Here is a 21,144-nt window from a genome sequence, read left to right as displayed (position 1 = left end):
CCCACTTGATAAAGAAACACAGTTTTAAATCCGTTCTCACTAATTTGTTCCTCTGTGTGGTAGAACTCCTGAGCACGGGAAAAATGAAGTTTCCAGAGCTGACGCAAAGATGGGAGTTTTTTGTTAGGTTGTGTCAATTGTCACCGTGGCATTTCTCGTTAGGATTTTTCTTACTGTCATTTTTTTGTTAAATTAATTACAGTTTGATCAGTGTGGGAGCTATTTTGAATCCATGGGACTTTCCTAACCAGATTGTTTTGGCATTTTGAAGTCACTCACATTCAGGGCCTAAACAATATGGCAAGTATCTCTTTTTCTCTTTCCTTTATACTCAAATTCTAAACAAAAGAACCATCTGTTCTCTCTCTAAAAACATCAGCCCTTGTTTTCATTTTTCCGTTAATAATAATGCCTCAAACCTAGACCATGTCTTTCTGCCACTTGCTTATTAAAGCACTTTGTAGATACTGTCTCATTCAACTTCAACATCACCACCTACCAACTGGGGAGGAAGGGGAAATGTTTGTCGATATTTAGTCCGATAAGTGATTTTCGGATACTTGATGAATCTGGCACAGATGATGGCATGTTAGCCTCAGAAGGGACCTTGGGGCCATCATCTAACCCAGTGCTGGCTCTTCGATATGTAAAAGGGAGACCCAGAAAGGAGAAGTCACTTCATGTTCTATTTGGGTACTTAGCTCTCTACCCCTGACTAAAAGCAGTGAAGGTAAGAACTGTGTCTGACACGTTTTTGTATCTCTGGCACCTGATGTGTAAAAAGCGCTCATTTAAATATTTGTTGAGTAAATGGAAATGTTTGTGACTAGTTCCACAGGTGGTTGTGGCAGAGCTGGGGTCAGAGTTCAATAATCCCATCCTCTTAGTAAGTACGTTGCTCTTAATAGTACCCTATAGATCTGAACGCAAGAAGAATCGAATAAAGACGCCACCCAACTCGGGGAACAAGAAACGGGCTTGTGTCTCTAAGTAAGAAATCTGTTGAACAAACCCAGTAGGAATCACCAAGTCTGGCCACTGGCCACGCTAAAATTTAACCCACGTTGAGGCTGACTTTCTATCAGCTCAGCACTCTGTAAGTGCTCCACGTATTTGGGGATTTGGTGGAGCTATTCCTTAAACCTCACCCGACTGGAAGAACTGATGTGTCTTCAGGCCAAAGTACAGCATGTCTTCATACCCCCAGGAGCCCAACAAGACCATCTTCTACCCTGCGATTTGCTCTCCTCACTTGCTGTAACTCGAGAGCGTCCAGACTCCCAGGATCATGAAATCCACCAGCCCAGAGATTTCCAGTGAGCTGAGAAGTCACTGAAATAAAAACCTTTTTTTCCATGTGCCTCACTGGAAATCAGCAACTCATTTGGCATGTTTTTCTTATTTTCTGAATGCCCTATTCCCCACTGCTACTCCTTGAAGCTAAAGTAGAAATAAATTATTTCTGGAAAAGCAAGTTAAATGTGGGATTCTGTCATTGGAATTGCTTCTATAGTAGTAGTACTAACAAAGTCAATAACTCCCTAAAGACTGTTCCAAAGCAGTTTGTCCATGTAGACAAGAAAGCTAAAGGTCCGAGGAGAGAAGAAGAACACATTTTTTTTTTTAGGAAAAGAAGAAAAAGCCGAAGAGAATTCACGTATATTATAATGTGGTCTCACATAAAGGGAATTCGTTTCAGATAGGAACAAGAAACAAATTAGTTACAAAATATAAAGAAATCAACATAAATAAGCCTTCAAATATTCGAAGAATAGTGTTTTTAAAGGGGGAGGTGGGGAGGGGATGGTAGGGGAGAAGAGAAAAACACGGGGGCTGAGACACAAACCCTAACACGCTGGGTCTGATACAGACACAGAGGCTGCCGCTGGTGTCTGGGATTGTCCAGCATGTACGTCAGGGCAAACAGCTGCAGAGAGGTCCCCTGCACAGAGAGCAGACACAGCAGGTTGAATCGTGCTATGTCAATAGTCCTTTCCTCGCTCAGCACCCTCTGCTCCTAGGGGGCTTCAGTGTCAAGGGCGTCCCATGGGCCGTTTATCACTCTTGTAGTCGCTACACAGAATGAAAACCCTCTCTCTGTATGTTCCTGACAAAAGTTTGCCCTTTCATTTTTTTAAGGTTTGTTTAACGTTTATTTATTTTTGAGAGAGAGAGAGAGAGAGCGCGCGCGCGAGAGAGAGAGTGGGGGAGGGGCAGGGAGAGTGGGACAGAGGATCCAAAGCAGGCTCTGCACTGACAGCAGTGAGTCCAAAGTGGGGCTCAAACCCATAAGCCTTGAGATCATGACCTGAGCCGAAGTCGGATGCTCAACGGACTGAGCCACCCAGACGCCCCAAGGGTTTGCCCTTTTCATACCTACGGACCTTCCTGCTCTCGGGACCACCACCAAAAATATCACCTTGTACCTTGCAAACACAGTGCATACATCCAGCATCCTAATGTTTTACACTTAAAAGTGAAAGGTCCTACATTTCAGAATATATAAAAGAGACACAAGACGTTACTTGAGTGGTCTTGATCTCCAACCTTAACTTTTCAGAGGATTACTTGTGAACTTGCCATTGGGACGGTCAGTTAACTAAACGTCCGCCTGATGTCCAATCAGGTATCTGCAGGACCAGAGGAGGCCTGCATGTGCAGGGTTTGCTGCCCTGGACATTCTCCTCCTGCCAAAACCATATCTGAGGAAAGAACGCTGAAGTAGACCGGCACTCCATCTCACGGGAGCTAACGAGCAAATACAATTTGGTAGAGATGACTGGTACTTCTCCAAATAAAAGTTTCTATCAAAAGATGTTGCTGCTTTGATACTCTAAGCACTCAGTTAAAGTCGGACGATTTGGGGCAAAGCTCTCAACCACTCTGGACGTGAGTTTCCTTTTCTACCAAATAAAAGCAGTCAAATTCAGTAAGCTCTAGACTTCCATCTGGCTCAGAAATTCTGTGCCTACTGCCAAGTGGTCTCTCCCTCCTAGTGTGCCAGTCCGCACCCCCACCTCTCACACCCAAACACACACAAGTATACACGTACTCACCCCTAGCCCGTCTACAGCCTTGTCAGGTAAGCTGTAAGCAGTTCCTACCCTCATTCCCCACTGCTGCTTCTCCGCCAAACACTTGACACAAAAAAGGATTTTGAAGGGAGGTCATGAGGGAGAAATGAGACACGTGCCCACCATTTACACACAGACCTCACCTTGAGATGACACCTTCTGCGGGTCCCAGCGGTGTCTTCATCACCCCAGACCCCAGAGGCAGCCATCTGCCAGACTGCCAGCTCCTCAAGTCCGATCTCTACCTCTTACTCTCCGAGACTGTGGACAGGTCATTTGACCATTTTACCTCTCTGGGCCTCGGATTCCCCGAGTTTGCCAAAACGTGCAAGAATTCGGACATGCTACTCTAGAGATCTGAAATTTCATTACAAATTTCAAGCAAACACCCACCAAAGCCCTCTGTCTGGTATTGCTGTTGACCTACAGGCTCTCAGACAAATGGAAGTGACTTTTTGCATGATCTTGCACAACAATAATAATAGTGCATCAATAGGGGCAAATACTTCTAATTTGTGCTTGTTTATTTGTTTATTTCCAGGCTAAAGAAGTTACAGGCACCACCTGCCAATGGCCTTTGGAGATTCCACGATGCCCTTTTGGTTAACGATGGTCCAGAAGTTCAGAAACTTAAAAAGGTGGAACTGGAAACCACGCAGTAAAAATGTGGAGCCTGAAATATTGAGAAAATGATTTAGGGAAAATAATACCACTTCCTTCTTCAAAACCTTTTTTTTTATTTAACAATAATGACCGTAATAACGACAGTATACAAAGTAACAATATAATTGAGCACAGAACACACTGATTTGCCTCGGATCCCTTTCAGCCGTGTAATCAGCACGAACAGCAAGACCATAATACTCATGTTTCTATTTGTTGCCCTCAACTGACATGGTTGGTCGTTTGTTTTGTCTTAAATAAAATGAGGAAGCAACAAATATATTACATCCGTCTGCAAAAAACCCATATTTGCATGTGGAAAACAAATAAGGGGGTGCCTGAATGGGTGATTAGGCATGCAATTGCCCATCTGCCCCAGCCTCCCTGCAGGTGCACCTGTCACGGGAGCAGAGAAACAAAAAGGAGAGCCATCAGCCAGAAGGGCGACAGATAGGAGGGAAACCAACAGTACCCTTCGCACCTGGACTTGTTCTGAGCTGTGCGCTGCTACGGTCCCAGCTCCCACCTACTGCCCCTGTATCTTAAAGCTGAAAAGCAGAAACATCTTAAGCCAACCTTTCGTTAGTCTTCTGTGGTTTCTCTACATCACAAAGGCAATTCTCTAAATACCTCAACAGGTACAAGTATATTTGTTGTTGCAATGATTTTTATGAGCGTGGGTGACCTCCTCCCCCGTATTCTTCCCCTCGGTCACTCCACCCCAGCCACGCTGGCCTCCTCACTTTTCCAGAATGTACCAAACAGGCTTCAGCCTCAGGGCCTTTGTGATTACTTTCTCTCAGCCTAAAACAGTCTTCCTCCTCTCAGCTCCAGCTTCAGGTCCTTGTTCATGTAGACCCTTATCAGGAAGAACTTCTCCCTAACTCCTGTTCCCTTAATCAGTCTTATTTTTCTTCTGAATATAGAGTGCAACTGAAATATTACATGTTTAGTCATTAGTTTGTATGTAGTCTGTCTCCATCGAATAGAAGGTCTGTCTGATTTTGTTCACAGAACATGGAATAGTGTCTAACACACAGCAGGTGCTCAATAAACAGTTGGTAAGTTACTGAGCCATCATGATTACTAGCAAACCACTTCCCTTCCACCATAGGTCGTCTTCTGGAATAAGACAGGATTCATGTTCTTCAGAAGCTTCTATAATCTAGTAAGAAAGGAAGACTGGAAGTATACTTATATAGCAGAGCAAAGTGACACAAATGTTCTGTTGGATATATAAACAAAGCACTCTGATACTACAGGAAAAGCAAATCGTTGACTGTGGGGTAGGAAGGGTTGAGGGAGGCCAACAGAACAGAATTCTCTGGAAATCCCTTGAAAAGCACAGAAATCATCCTCAAAAATACACTCAGTACAAAAAAAGTATTAAGACATCCTCAGTTAGCCTGCTTTCCTTCAACAATAATGCTAAGCGAAACAAAAGACTGCCCAAGATAAGTCAGCATTTATGTGTGCCAAGACCATGGAGAAAGGAAAAATCACTTTCCTCCATAAAGCCTTCATTTTCAAATGGAATTACTTAAATGCACATAAAACGTGCCTTCAGAAAATTCCAGACTCTCAGGACAGGGAGGACCTTAGAGGGCTTCCAGTCCAACTTCTCATTCCCTCTACGAAGGACCCATTAGTATCAACCTCTACGTGCAGCGGTGAAGTCATCACCCTTCAAAATGGCACATTCCATTGGTGGTCTGCCCCTAATATTAAGTCCTTCTTCACACGTCTTTCTGTTGCTTTCACCCACTGCTTCCAGAACTCCTTCTGAGAGCACAGAGAGTGAGTGTGTGTCCCCTTCCTGCTCTGTTCCCTCCCCCTCCATCCCCTTTCTCTCTTCTCCACACTAACTACTTCCAATTCCTTCTCTCAGCCCTCAAAGGCTCTGGTCTCCTGTGCCATTCACCATCCTAAACTTCCCTCTTCCTTTCCCTCCTCTTCCTCTCTCACTGTTCCAGGACCTAGGGTTCAAGCAATGTAGCATTCTGCTGAGAGGTCGGCATTTTGTCTGGGATCAGGAAGAGGGGCACCTAGGACCCAAAGGTTCCAAGAGCTAACTCTGTGATCCCTGACCCAATAAGACCCCGGGAAAGTCACCTAACTTTTTGGCTTTGACCTTGAAATGCCATATTTGGCATATATTAGAATAGTATGGGCACGGTAACTCTTTGGAAGTAAAGAATACAAGCAGGTGAAAGCTATCTCCTGGCCCTACCCTACCTCAAGGACATACAGAATTTGGGGAGTCTCAGGCCTCCAATAAACCAAGGCCCCTCTAGTCTTAGATAAATTCCACCTTCTCAACCCCCACAGCCAGCCTGCATGGATAAATGTGAGATTAAATATGCATTTTTAACCATCTCTAAACCTATGGCAGATATTGCTACATAATCATGGACTCTTCCCTACTAGTCAGGATACAGTTTCAGAATCATTCTCAACACATCATCACAAGAATCCACTACCAACACCCCATGTGGCCACATGAAATGAAATCGGAACCACTCCTTCAGAGGAGGAAAACTGACACTCCGAGATGGGCCGTGACCTCCCCATGACTGTGTCAAGAGCAGAACCAGAACCACAAAGGCCCCTTCCCCATTCTCCTAGGTCACCTCTCCTCTTCTAACTCTGATCTGCCGTGAATGTGCCTTGACGTGGGGGACGGGACCCTGCCACTGCAGGTCATTCTACGACAAACACAGATAAAGGGTTGCTAAGTAAGGGGCAAAAGCTTCAGAGAAGGCTTGGAGGAAGAGGTGCATCTGAGCCAGCCTGAAGAAGTCTGCTATCTGTAGGAACCGATGCGTTGTACTAGACTTCAGCAGGAGAAAATTCAAGACCGTGGTGGCATTAACAGTAGCAGGAACAGCATCAGCGAAGGAAGGGTGAGGACTCCAGGCTCTGAGAGGAGGCTGCAGGCAGGTAGGCAGAGCAGTAGCCATACCCGAGGCCATGGAGGCCGTGGGGAGAGGAGCAATGCACAAAATGACAAGACAAGATTAGAAGAGCGAACCAGAGTCTGAGTGGTGTTTCCAGTGTCGGTGTTTGGGGTTGTTTTGTTTTGTTTTTTAATTGACTTAAAAAACCCTGAGACTTATAAATGGGAAGAGACGATAAGGAAAGAGTGGGAGGAAAGGAAAGAATCTCTCTCCATTCTCAATGGAAAAAAAAAAAAAAGCCTTGCTATAAAATGTATTACAGGAACACTTTCATTATATAAAAACCTATTTTGTTTTCATGTCATTCTTAGATTACATCATAGAGTGGTTGCAGCCGTCTCGTACCATATTATAAATAAATCACTAGCTTAATCATAGAACGAGCCAGGGCCCTAGATTTAAAAGGGAAATATTAGATCATTTTTAATAACTGATATAACTCAAGCCAGTCACCACTGAAGCAGGGTGAGGTGACGTCATCCTAGAGAAGTCCAAAGAGGAACCAAAGAGGGTCAGTGCTGGGCAGGCCCAGAGAAGATGCCATTTACAAAGGAAGAGGTAGCTGATGGCAGGTGAGGGGAGTTCATCCTCTAGACTAGACAATCTTGTCATGGAAAGCAATGCTTACCTTCCAAGTACTGATGTCCAAAAGGCCTTCCTTGTGAAACATAGTGTGTGAATATTATATTTTGTTCTCAGAGCTACTGTATTCCCAAATAGCAGAAAATATGAGCATATTACGATGTCCATATTTATGTCTTGGGAGCCACTGAGCAAAATTATAGACGGGAAGGCTTTTACTTATTCAGGAAAATAGTAAATCCGGGCCGACACATGCAAATGCTACAGGCCTGATTCAAGTCAAGGGGACAGTGCAAAGCGGGGACACTGAGAAAATGGCCTGACACAGTAAACAATTGAGAGTAATTTCCAGCCCTTACTGACTATTAAGGAGAGCACCGGCTAATGTTTCATGAGCACCAACTTTGTGCTAAGTACCCCCTTGGCAGGCACTTTGTGTACATTTGTGAACACAAAAGAATAAGAATCCGAGGCAGCTGCTACCAGTTTTTCAAATTAAGTGGGGGCCCCTCGGTGGTTCAGTCAGTTGAGCGTCCAACTTTGGCTCAGGTCATGATCTCACGGTTCATGGGTTTGAGCCCCGCATCGGGCTCTGTGCTGACAGCTTGGAGCCTGGAGCCTGGAGCCTGCTTCAGATTCCGTGTCTCCCCTTCTCTCTCTGCCCTTCCCCTGCGCACTCTCTGCCTCTGCTTCAAAAATAAGCAAACATTAAAAACGTTTTTTTAAATAAAGGAATGATTAAGTGACTTAAGTTCAGGCAGCTAATGCTAATAATGATAGTCTTCCCATTCCAAATTCTGTTCTATCTTGTTGCCTACACCCAACCCGAACTATTTCCTGTTACGGGCTGTCAGTAAAAATTAAATAATAGACAAGCCACACTTTGAAAGCACTAATAGTATCAAAACATCTTGAGAGTCAAAGGGGCCACGGAGCCGGGGAGTCATATTGACCTTCTGGCCAGCCACAGTCTTACTGACCCGAGCAGGCTTTCCTTAGTTTGGCTGCAGGGCTACTAACGACCTTGACCATAATTTTTAAGTCTTCCATTTCCATTAACTTTTGAGGAATGTTAAGGAAGACTCTAAGGGAACCTGCCATCCTCTATAAAATAGACTGCCAGATTTGGTTTTAGAAAAGACTGGTTGGGGGGTGGGGGGAAACGGACGCTCTAGAAAAGAACTTGCTGCCAGACAGAAGGTATTGGCTGACTCTTCGTGTCTGATCCTGTCAGTCCCACAGCAATACTGAGTATCGGTTCAGTGTTCTTAACACAAATGTCATTCATACTGCCGAGGCACACTGAGCCAAGTAACACTGATTTACGCAACTTTTCAGGACACAGCCGGACCCAACAGGAGATGTAGACCCTGAAATTGAACTAAAGGGACAACATGAAGGCTCCAGATTCCAAATCTGAACCTATTTTCCCCTAATCTGTTTCTGGAACTGGACAGAGGTTTCAAAAAGCAGAGAAACCAGACCAATTTGACAATAAATTTCATATATTAATAAAAAAAAAAAAAAAAGCAGAGAAACCAGGCCTAGAGTCTGTATGGACTGATTCGGAAAGAGAGACAGTGCAGGACAGTGAACAAGAAGCACTGGGCCATGGGGCGCCTGGGTGGCACAGTCGGTTAAGCGTCCGACTTCAGCCAGGTCACGATCTTGCGGTCCGTGAGTTCGAGCCCCGCATCAGGCTCTGGGCTGATGGCTCAGAGCCTGGAGACTGTTTCCGATTCTGTGTCTCCCTCTCTCTCTGCCCCTCCCCCGTTCATGCTCTGTCTCTCTCTGTCCCAAAAATAAATAAACGTTGGAAAAAAAAAATTTTTTTAAAGAAGCACTGGGCCAGAGACAAAGGAGCTTCAGAGGGTCCCTCCAATGGCTGCCAATGGCTCCATGGCCCCAGAGGAGTTTGTCCCCTCTCCAGGTCTTGGTGTCTCACCTGTACAGCAAAAAGTTCAAGCAAGAAGCAGCTCTAACTGGTAAGGAGGGTAAAAATATAGAGGTATAGGGGCACAGCATTAACTGAAAACTTGTGATCTTCCTCTGACAAGCCACCCCAAGTTTCATTCTGTGCAATTCTAGCTCAATGTCTATATTCATATTTTAAATGGAGTTCTCACCCACAATCTTCAAGTAAAGCGGGTCCACAGAGGTGTGCTGGGTTTCTCCAGTGGTGCCATGTAGCTCCTGCTCTCACCTTAGCACATGCCCTGTAACCTAGAGTATCTGTGCAGACAGCCCCTAAGATGGCCTCCTAGAACTCCGTCTCTTGGTCTTCATGCCCTTGTGCAATCCCTCCCTTTGAGCGTGGGCTGGATCTAGTGACTTGTTTCAAGCAAACAGAATGAGGCAGAGGGAACGTGTGTCACTTCCAGGATGAGGCTACAGAAAGGCTGCGGCTGCTTTCATCTGGGGGATTCTCTCTTGCTCACTTGCTCGGAGGGAAGGCAGTCGCCATGTTGCGAGCTGCCCTATGGTGAGGCTCTCACAGCGAACACCTGAAGGCAGCCTCCAGCTGACAGTCAGCAAGGAACTGAGGCTCTCAGTCCAACCACTGCGAGGGCCTGAATCCTGCCAACGATCATGTGATTGAGCTTGGGGGTGGGTCCACCCCAGCTGAGCCTTCAGATGAAATTGCAATCCAGCAGACACGTAGACTGCAGCCTCAGGAGAGACCCTGAACCTCCCATCTAAGCTGCTCCCAACTTCCAAATCACAAAGAGTACAAGATAATAAATGTTCTCTGCTTTAAGCACTAAGTTTGGGGTCTGTTATGCAGCAATAGATAACAATGACAGGAGCCGCATATGAGAGCCCCAGTCCCGGTCCCTAGCAACTCCACCATTTTTCAGGATACCCAGGAAGTAGACCAGAAGAGATCAGCTATCAGGAACTCCTGGGAGAAACCCTTAGCCCTCCCCATGAATACCGAGATGCTTTCCCACTTGGTGACACACACCCAGGCGTGCTCTGGCCACACAGAGAGGACCATGGAAATAATGTCAGTTCAACTCAAAGTCAACATGACACTTTTGGCTGCAGCAAGTGAGTGGAAAATAAACTGGAGTCTGAACCACACATGGAATATGACAGACTCTTTACCTGCCCAGCCATATTCTGCTGTCAGTTACTTCTACCCTCAGAACCTGCCCAGCCCTAGGGACCAAAAGATGTCCACAGGCCCACCCTGCCAGTAGTCTGGCCTTGGTTTTGAGATCAGATCGCCTCCTCCTGGGAGCTTTCTTCAACCTTCCCGATTCTTTCCACGCTCCCAACCTTTTACACAAGCCCCATGAGAACTGAGGCTATAAAGGACCTCCACTTCCCACGCACCTACTATGTAGCCTTAAATGGATCTGGTGATTAGTAAATGTGTGCTGTAAATAACACCTTTCTTTCTAATGTGGTATTTCTTATGCATAGGTCTTTCTCTCCAAGATCAGGGACTGTGCCTAATTCACTGTGGTGTCCTTAAGACCCTGAAGTTTACTAACTTCCAGAATAACAATGGATTAGGGCAGAGAACAAGCACACACTCTGTGAAGGAGGGGTAGATATTCAGCAGCAATCTACAAAGGCCTTATGGGTTCCCTATGCATGAGACACCAGACATCTTCCACCAGACAGGAATCCGTGTAGGAGAACCTGAGAATTCCTCTGACCCCGCCTAGGGCCCTGTCCGACATGAAACAGAAGGTATCTCCACTGTGCTGAGCTCATGAAGTAGAAGAATATGGAATTAGGAGGAAGGAAACAAAAGAGGCAGAGAGAGCCCTACCTTTTATTTTTATGGACAGCAAACATCTCCTACAACACATCCCTAGGTTATAGAACAGCCAGAGCCCCAGGTGGCTGCATGGGTTCCTGCTCAGACATAGCAAGTCTTTTTGTATTTTGGAAGCAATAACATAAAAAGCAATGAAAGCTGGCTCAGCAGATGGTCACATGTGCCCAGAAACCACCTGACCAAGTAATTGTAGGGAGCCAAGACATTCACCTCTGGCGGAAGTGACTGTTGCTTTGTTTCCGGCATAGACTAATACCTGATCCTTCTAAGGACCAAAAAGGAAATATTAAAAATGAAAGCCTTTGGCTACCGTCAACAATTGTACACTAGTATCAACAGAGGACAATAATTTCCTTCCAGACTCCCACTGGGCCGGTCACGCCTAGACAGGGGTGTGATTATCTAATCAAACAGAGCAAGAGCCTAACAGCTAGACTGTAGCTTCAAGATTTCTCAAGCATGGAGACTTCTCCATGTCTCTCAAGTCCACCTCCTTTCACTTCCTGCTACCTAGGGCAAAATCAAATATGAAAAGTAATAATAGTACACAACTGCATTTCAACTTCAACCGTTACCATGAAGCCAGCTTCCAAGACTGAGGACAGATTAGCGCCCATCCAATCCTGGGGATGGTGGGGCTGTAGGGTTGGGAGGAAGAACATACACTGGGCATATACTACGTAGCAGGCTTGGTGCTGGGGGACTGCACATCACACGGTCTTATTTTTCTTTCTATTCAAGATGAGTCATTCCACCATAATAATCTATCATGTATGGACCACGCTTCGCAGTCTGCAAAACAGGTTGGCATCTCTCAACCCATCTGCTCTAAGCAAACACGAGAGGCAGGCAGAGCAATGATTATCATTCCTAATTCCCAGATCAGAGAAATGAAGGCAGGGGCGATGTCGTTTTTCTGGGGGTGCACATCTAATAACTGGCAGATCTTCCAAAACCCCATTCTGCTGCACGTACTGTCTTTTTATGCACTCGCAAACTTCTTAAGCCCTACTGGTCCCGAAAGACTCATTCTGCCAGGCACTTGTTTTGTTCCCAGAAAGCCATGTAGCCAGCCTCATCTGCTCTAGATTTCCTAAAACCCTCCAACAGCAAATGGCCAGTGTGTAATGGAATGCCCTTGGAGAAAGGGACACTCGCCACCTTTGGATTCATTCTTTCTAGCCATGAAAATGCACTGTGCACCTATTATGGGCTAGAGATCCCACCAAACTCGAGATGCACTTGTGAACAAGCGATGCCACCCCTCTTCCGACCGACTTTTATATTCTTAAAGGCCATCATCACGTGTGCCCTCTGCCCTCTCCAGTGGAGTCTCTCATTCCTGTAACAGTTCCTGGTGGGACATCATTTCCGGGCCTCACAGCATTCTTGTGTAGACAGTCCAGCTGGCTAAGATCCCTCTCAGAGGATGAAGCAAAGACTACCAGCTGACAACCTAGGGGAGCTCTGACGGGAGGGTAGAAAGGAAGTTCGCGGTCACCCAAATCGTGTTAGTCCTCTCGCCACCTCCAAGCAGCCCCCAGATATTCTTTGAGTGACCACTCTTCTCCACTGTGCAGCGGCCATGGGATTTGGGTGGGACCATCTCCAGACTCCGTTCCAGAGGAGGGCCCAGTGCACGTGGCACTTAGCACAGTCTCATCGTCTTGGCTTCAGTGACTGTGCAGGAACGTGCAGTAACCCAGGGACATGGGGACATGGCAGACAAGGCTCTCTCCCCACAATGGGCATAGGAGGCATAGGGCCCAGGATGAGGCACACGGCCATCTCTTGACCGCGGGGGGAAACATCCAAGGTGGAAGCCAACACAGAGAAGGCAGAGCGAGGAGCGCTATAGGAAACAGAGCTGAGTCCTGCTCAGACTAGCCCCAAAGCCCACCTTGCCTCTGGACTTGCCAGTTACCAGCAGGATCCCCCACCCACCGTGTTCTAGAGGACATACCCTATTTAATGCGGTCCAAGGCTGCATTGGCATTTTAGAATGGACAACAATCACTTGCGAATGTCTTCCGGATTCCTCCTGTTTAGGAATTCTCTCCCATTCTGTCATTACACACTGGGTGGGTTGGTTTGTTTTTAATCCAAGTAAACCTCTTCATATTAATCACAATTAATTTCAAACACTGAAACAACTCAGGAAGTAGAGCAGGTAACAAAGATTTCACAATTGATGCATAAAATGCAGGCTTGGGACAAAACATTCAAGATCAGGTGTGAGATTTTAACAAGCTGAAGGATTTTAAGAGTCAAAAGACTGGATGCCAGCCCTTTATCTTACGCAGATCTATTGGCACAGAGGTCAGTTGTTCTTTTGAGGTGCAGTTGATTAAGAAAAGGTGACAAAACGTAACTATAAACTCAGTTACACTTTTAAATAAAGTTAGGTTTGACCAATCACTATGGCATCTGCTCTGTTTTGGACAACTAGACCATAAACACGGCAAGGCTTATTGCTTGGAATACAGCCAGGGCTCAGGGCACATAGGGATTGGTCCTTGGGATGGAGACCACAGATCTCAGGTTCTACATGGACGCTTTTCCCAGAATTCTCCAGTTGTTTTCCTCAGATCTCTGCACAGCCCAGGGGAGCCCACACCATTATTCTTTTCACCACTCCTACCTTCTAGAACATGATGTTCTGTCCTACCCACTGAACTCAGAAGTATTCCAAAACACAAGGGAAACCTTCCCTTACCTGTTTGCCCTTCCCCTGAGTGTGGAATAGGATTCCGACTCACATCCCACTGGAGCTCTAGCAGGCCCTCTAAGACAAAGGTTCACACCCTTTGCCTGAGCAAATTTAGCATCCCTTACCTCAAAGGGTTTTTGTGAAAATAAAATGAGATCGCAGAAGCAGCAGCAGCTTGCACAGGGGTAAACAAAAATCACTCAATAATACGACTTTTCTTTCCTTGCAAATGCCCATAACACTGTTCATTGATGTTTTCTTTTTGGTCTTTCCATTTCAAGAATGCTTCCCTCCATGCCAAAGGAGAAAGAAGGAAGCAATACACTTATTGGCAATCCGAAATCATCATCACTCCAAATTTTCTTCCAATTTCTCTTCATGCCTCCTTCCAAGAGCTGAGTCCTGCCCTGCCTCTGCTTTGTCACACATTTTATTAGCATTGTCCTGTTTTGTCCATTGCCAATGAAATCAACTGAAGATAAAAAGAAAACAGTTTGGTTCTTCTCTAGTTCTTATTCTATCCCAGCTATCAGTGCCTATGCTTTAAAAGGAAAGCCTGGATTTTTTAAACTCATTAAAATGTGAACATTGATTATAAAAGAAGAATGTCTTCCCTTCTCTGTAGGACTCACCAATTGTGGAAAAATAGCTTCCCTCTGATGAGTGCCCAGTAGAACAATGAGAAAAGTCCTCAAATGAGAAGCAGGCAACTGGGTTCTGTCTTCAGTTCTATTTCTGAGCCTCAAGGTCCCCACCTGTGGAAAAAGGGAGAACAGGTTGCCTACAAATCTCTAGTATCTTACCAGCTTTAGAACTTTTCAGTTTTATGAACTCACTGGCTAGCCATACTAGGAATGATGCCAGCTGACGCCCAAAAATGCGGCGGCTTCCCTCTACACCTGCTAAGCCCCCCCAGTCAGGTCGTGGCATTTCTATTGCACTAATTTGTCTCAGTAACACTGAAAAGGGATTGCAGGGACCCCAGCCCTCCTGAGAAAACAGCTTCATCATAATCTCAGAGAGGAAAGATATCTATAGTTAGATATTCACAGTTTTTTTTTTCAATTTTAAAATTTACTTATTTATTTATTTTGAGAGAGAAAGAGAGAGAGAGGGAAAGATAGAGAGAGAGAAAGGACCAGAGAGAAAAGGAGGGAGAGAGAATCCAAGCAGGTTCCACATTGTCAGCGTGGAGCCTGATGCTGGGCTCAGACCCACGAACCGTGAGATCGTGACCTGAGCCGAAACCAAGAGTTGGATGCTTACCTGACTGAACCACCCAGGTGCCCCAGATATTCACACTGCAGCCAAGAAAAACTTAAGAGCAAAATCTGAACAAATAAAAATAGAAAAGATACAGGAGTTTGGAGACAAATGTCTAAGTACGGGACTGAGTGACCCCTCTGAACCTGAATTTCCCTGTCTGAAAAATGACAGCCAGTGAGCAGGAGAGAGCTGGACAAACTTGACACTCCCAGTAAGTCCTCATTACAGGTTTTATTTCATGAAGACCTATCACTATTTTGCTAAGGAGTATATGATAACATGTTCCCACAGACAAATATTCCAAGGCAGTAGGCTGTTACAAAATACGTGCTTTGTACACGCAGGTAGAATCCACATTCTAGAAAAGCCACTGCTTGCATTTTCATTGTTGACATTTTACACATTATTTAACCATCCATGAAATTCATTTGTGTATATTATCTCATTCAGTCCTCAAACATTCAGACAAGCTCAAAGTGAGGAGGGACCTTAAAAATGACCCACCTCCACTGTTCCAACTGACAGCAGGAGAAGCTGGGGCCAGAGTCGGGAGGTGGCTACTCTAGGAACCACAGTTAGTGGCAGACAATCCAGGGCTCCAGTCCAGGACTTGCTCCATGGACCCAATTTAAGCCACTTGGACAGAGGAGTACACCAAAACTCACTGGGCAGAGGGACTTGCCCTTGGTCACACAATCAGCTTTGGGGCAAAACCAGGACCGCCACATCCAAGTCTCTAGAAGCTTGCTAGGACACCTGCTAGAAGCTCTCAGTATAGCCCGACGGCAGAAAGAAATTAAGTCGGGGAAAGGGCACGTAATCAAGATAAGCCCAGCAAAGCAAGGAGTTTCCTGAGACCTAGCGGTCTTCAAAGACATCAGAATTCTCGATGCCATTCCACTGAAATGAGAAAGGCCATCATTTCATACTTGCTGAGGAACGGAGCATATGCAGAGGCACACCCTGGACCCATGGACAGTCCAGTCTCATGGAAAACACAGGACAGACATCACTCCCCCACCCAAGCCCCAGGAAACCGAAGCTTCTCCTCGCAAAGGGAGATACTAAGTCAGAACGGTTTCTACAACCGCAGCGGAGGGCAACCAGACTTCCCAGATTTCTAAACTGGAAGGAGAGGCTCTCCGCCTTGGCCCTTGGGGCCATCTCCCCACTCCTGACAGCTTCCCTCCCCACACAAATGATAGTGGTCTCCTTTTCCCTAGTCCTCTTCTCTGTCAATATTTTTTTCTTCTTTTCCATAAAGAGAACAAGCAGCTTTGCTAAAGAACCACTGTGAAATGATTGAAGTTCCCATGCAAACAAACCATTAGCAGAGTTCAAATGCAATTTAAATTACCAGTTGTTAAAGTGTTCCTCAATTTCGTGGTAAGTTTCCAAGGAGAATTACATGCTATATACTATTTAATTGGTTGTTTTCTATTTTTTAACATCCATTTATCCCCCCCCACCCTGATATTTCAGAAGTGTCTATAAAAGCTTCCCTTTAAAAAATTATACATTGTTGAATAGATTAAATCTAAAGATTGAAAAGTATCAGAGAAACAGCTGCAGGATTATGCAGCTCAGCAGAAATTGATGGTTCTGACACCACAAAACATGCAGAATTTTAAAATCTTAGGAGTCATCTCGTAATGCCCTCAGCTCTTTACAGGTGAAGATGCTGAGGCCCTGACAGAGAAAGGAGGGCTTGGCTCAAAGTCCCCTGCCTGATCAGTGACAGACCCAGGATGACAGCCAGCACTCCTGGTCCCCCACATTGCTGCCTCTTCTCACCACCCCATATATGGAGGACGTGATGGGAAACACTCAACGAATTATACTTTCCACCTGTAATTTTTTTTTTAATTTTTTTTCAACGTTTTTTATTTATTTTTGGGACAGAGAGAGACAGAGCATGAACGGGGGAGGGGCAGAGAGAGAGAGGGAGACACAGAATCGGAAACAGGCTCCAGGCTCCGAGCCATCAGCCCAGAGCCCGATCCGGGGCTCGAACTCACGGACCGCGAGATCGTGACCTGGCTGAGGTCGGACGCTTAACCGACTGCGCCACCCAGGCGCCCCTCCACCTGTAATTTTTTAAAAGGAAAGACGGAGTCCTCTTTAAATACACCCCTGACCTCAAAACCAGAGATGGGCAGTGGCAAATCCGTCTCCAAAGGGAAGAACAAGGAAAGGCTGATGAATAAGTAGTCAAAGGAGCTCAAAACGAGCAGATTCTTGGCAGAAAAAGGAAAGACACTCTTCCAGATTAATTAAACAAGTGACGGGACATCGACACTGCTGATCTGCACTGCTGTACCTGGCCTAAAACCAGGGGCTGCTCCTGCTGTGAGAGGGTAAAGGATCCACAAAGCAAAGGCAGGCCTCATCGTGTCCGTAAAGGGAAAGGATTTCTAGAAGCCACCATGAGTGCAAGATGAAGCTGAATGCGTTGATACAGGATTTGTGTCAATTATTTAACCTCCCTGAGCTCAAGCTTCCCTGTCTGCAAAACAGGGATAACAACACATACCCATCGGGATCTATGTGATCGTGCCCTGGGATTCCAATTCCAGCACGCATGGCACAGAGCCCACACGCAGCAGGCATGAACGGTCAGCCCCTCGTCTTCTAAGGTTTCTATGATTTCTCAAAGCTTAAGATTCTGTGGTTCTAACTTATTTGGACTATAACAGAGCCTCACCGGCTATGTATGTTCCGTAAGTGTGTTAGATGTTCATTTGTCATTCAAAAACTAAGATAAGACAAGTGTGTGACAACTTACGCATCCAAGCAATTTCCTTCAAAAGCAAACTTTCTGGAAGTCCTATTTTAAAATGGCCTCCGATAAGAGTGGCCAGTTAAGCACTGATTTGGGCTCAGGTCATGATCTCACAGACATGAAATGGAGCCCCACATCTGGCTCCATGCTGAGTGTGAAACTTGATTCTCTCTCCCCTTCTCTCTGCCCCTCCCCTGCTCACCGTGCACGCATGCGTTCTCTCCTGTCTCTCAAAATAAATAAACATTTAGTATATAAATAAATCCTTCAATAAAGCCTAAAATACAGAGAACAAACTGATAGTTGTCAGAGGGGAGGAGGCGGAGGGAGGGGTAACAGTGGGTAAAAGAGAGTAGAAGTGTGGGCTTCCAGTTATGAAATGAATAAGTCGGAGAATAAAAGACAGAGTGTAGGGGATATAGTTAATTACGCTATAATAGCAACATATGGTGACTGATGGTAGCTACATTTTCGGTAAGCATGGTATAACATAAAGATGTTGAATCGCCACGATGCACACCTGAATCTAATGTAACATTGTATGTCGACTATAACCAAATAAGAAAAATCATAACTTAAAAAAGGCTTTCAAATCCAATGTATGAATCAAAAAGTAACAAAAATCCCAATTTAATGTCCAAAACCTCATTTAAACTTCCCACCAACCCCGTAAGAACAATTTCCCAATTGCCCACTGAGGAAACTGAGGGTCAGAGAGGTCAGGCAACCCCCCAAGGTTCTGGGGCTGATAATGGTAAAGCCAAGACTTGAACCCAAGTCTTCAAAATCAAGCCCCACAACCCAGATCTTACTACCTTGCAGTTACAACTGTACGATGGGCAGCTATTCCGCTAGAGGCAAAAATATCCTAAAAAAATTCCTCCAGTATTTTCACAGTTTAAGGAACTCTGGGATACAAAACAAAGCCGGAACTTTCAAAATCAAGTATGTTCACATGAGAAGCAGAATCCTTCCTGACTTCCACCTTGCTCTATGTTCTTCAGTGAAATAAAAAGCTCAGAGCCCTGGCACGGAGCAGACATCGCTGGGTATGTGGGAAGCAGGCCTGAGAAAGGTCAGCGGTGAGCTGACGGCAGGCCAGTCACAAAGAGAATTCCAATGACTGGGCTCACGATCAAACACACTGCGGGTAACCCAAGAATGAGCTTCTGAACACCCCTCCGGCACAACTGTTAGCTGACACGATGTCATGTGCCCTGCATTCGCAGGTGCTCAAAACAGACACTTGCTAGCACCTCGTGTCCTTAATGAGGTACCGTGTATGGACCCAACAGCTGCAGGCGCTGAGTCAGGCCTGCCTGGCACTCTCAAAGAGCTCACAGGCTCACCGGGCGGGCACACGCTTGAAAACACTGAAAAGTGTGCAAAGCACAAGTCCACGCGACGTTGTTTTGAGGGTCTGGAAGAGCTCCGTGGATGATGACTTCTGAACCGAGCCTGCACACCCAACAGGATTTCCACCAATGAGGAGGGGGAATATAGGCCCAGGGAACAAGACGTGCTAAGCACCGTAAGGAGGCGTTCAGGCTGTTCTTAGGGAAAGTGACTAATCTGCTGAGGCCAGTGGCAGAGCACACGGAGGGATGCGGTGGGAGACGAGGCTGCAAAGGAATGTTGCGGCCAAGACATGAAGGACCTTATGTGCCAGGCTAAAGCACTTGGATCTTGACACTCATGGGTACTGCGTCCCGGGAAATGACGCAGGAGAAAGTTAAATAGCAGAGCTACCCCTTTAAGAACTGAAGGCTCTTCCGTTGAGCCTCCAAGCACAGGGAGGGTGGGAGGGTCTGAAGGACAGCTTCCTCCTCCCAATGGACCCCTTCTCCATGGCCCCACCCACAGAGAAGTCAGAGAAGTGGGTGGCTCTCAGAGGTGCCCCAACCCACACGTCTGTGGACCTTTCCCTCTAGTCTGGAACTCCCAACCATGAAAGACCCAGAAAAGACACCACGTCTCCTGTTCCAGGCAGGATTTCCACTCTGCCTTCAGGGAAATGCCAGCACTACCCAACCTGATGAACCAGAACACGGGCCGAACACAGGCTCCAGCCTCTTTCCTGTTAACTAAGCAGAAGCCAGAGGCCTATCCAGCACACCCTGTGTGTGCCCAAAGCTGCCTATCACGGAGCTCTTCCGTCCAGGCCTGGTACCATGTGACCGGGGCCTCCAACCAGTAAGGAGCCTGCACTGACGTCACCAGTTAGGTCCTATGGAACCTTTCCCTTAAAGGAGCCTTTGCAGCAGGTCCCATTTGTTAAAGGCACAGGCAAGATGTTTTTCACTTCCTGCCCAAAAAGGTCTAGAAGGAGGGATAAAACATAAACCAAGTAGGAGATGGTGAGTACCACGGAAGAAGGACAGGTGATACAAATCCTCACGAGTAACCCTGTGACTCGATGTGATTTCTTAAACCCATTTGACGGATATGGAACCTCGGGCTCAAGCAGGTTAACTGACCTGGCGGATCACACAGCTAGAAGTGCCACAGCCAAGATTTGAATGCTCAGAATCACCATAGAGCTATATACTCTATTGCCCCACAGCCCATTGTGATGCGAGCTAGCAGAAGAGAGAACAGAGAGATCCTTTCTAGTACGGGGCAGTGTGAACGGTGGAGAGTAGATGGTGATCACAGGTCACCTCAGTCAGAAGGTGGCCATCCAGGCAGAAGTGTTTAAGAGGAACAGGAGGTCTCTGGATGAAGACAGAGGAGGGTCCCTCAGGCTAAGAGAACAGCATGAGATAAAGCACAAAGGTGAGAAAAAGCAGGGTATGTCTGGAAAATGGCAGGGAACATGGGTGTCTTAGGGATGAGCGAGCCAAAGCCTCACAGCGGACAGGCATTGCTGTCTGACGATGATGGGCCAGGGACCAAGGGCACGAGTTCTTACTTCTAAATGGCAAAATAAAGAAATTTACAGTCAGGGACACACAGCTGAACGTACTAGGAAAACAATGTTTCCAAGCAGAACAGTGGATGCTTCCAGCTCTATTTGGGGTCCCGTGTTATCGTGCTAAGGCCACCATACATTCACCTTCCAGGATCTGGGCCGGGGTCAAGAATTAATGGGCCTTCAGGTCCCTTCTGATCAATATACACAGGAACACTGGCCCCTCTGGAGGTATGAACTTCTACACCTCTTCTAGTACATTCTGCCCTCCTTGAGAAGAATCCCTAGCCCTAGTCATCAAATGACTCCCAAGCCCTAGCTGGGGCACAAGCACCCGACGTGGTGAACAGAGTACAGAGAGCAGGACAGGAGTCATAGAATCAATCTACACTTGATTTCTGGATTC

The 21,144-nt window shown here is 46.2% G+C and overlaps 1 protein-coding gene across 4 annotated transcripts in view; it reads right to left on the bottom strand.

Moving 5' to 3' along the window:
- Window positions 1–21,144, bottom strand: part of LPP (LIM domain containing preferred translocation partner in lipoma) — a 692,086-nt gene that overhangs the window by 607,560 nt on the left and 63,382 nt on the right. For 3 of the 4 annotated variants that reach the window (XM_040481153.1, XM_040481156.1, XM_040481155.1), the window contains exon 2: window positions 14,412–14,534. The gene's annotated coding sequence lies outside the window, so the exon portion shown is untranslated. Of the gene's footprint in view, window positions 1–3,217; window positions 3,527–14,411; window positions 14,535–21,144 lie in introns of those variants that run through there. The other variant, XM_040481157.1, reaches the window with a different exon arrangement.

Source organism: Herpailurus yagouaroundi, unplaced genomic scaffold (genome assembly GCF_014898765.1).
Source record: "Herpailurus yagouaroundi ecotype Mexico unplaced genomic scaffold, PumYag 159, whole genome shotgun sequence".
NCBI classification, from domain to species: Eukaryota; Metazoa; Chordata; class Mammalia; order Carnivora; family Felidae; genus Herpailurus; species Herpailurus yagouaroundi.
This window is presented reverse-complemented; position numbering and strand designations above follow the sequence as displayed.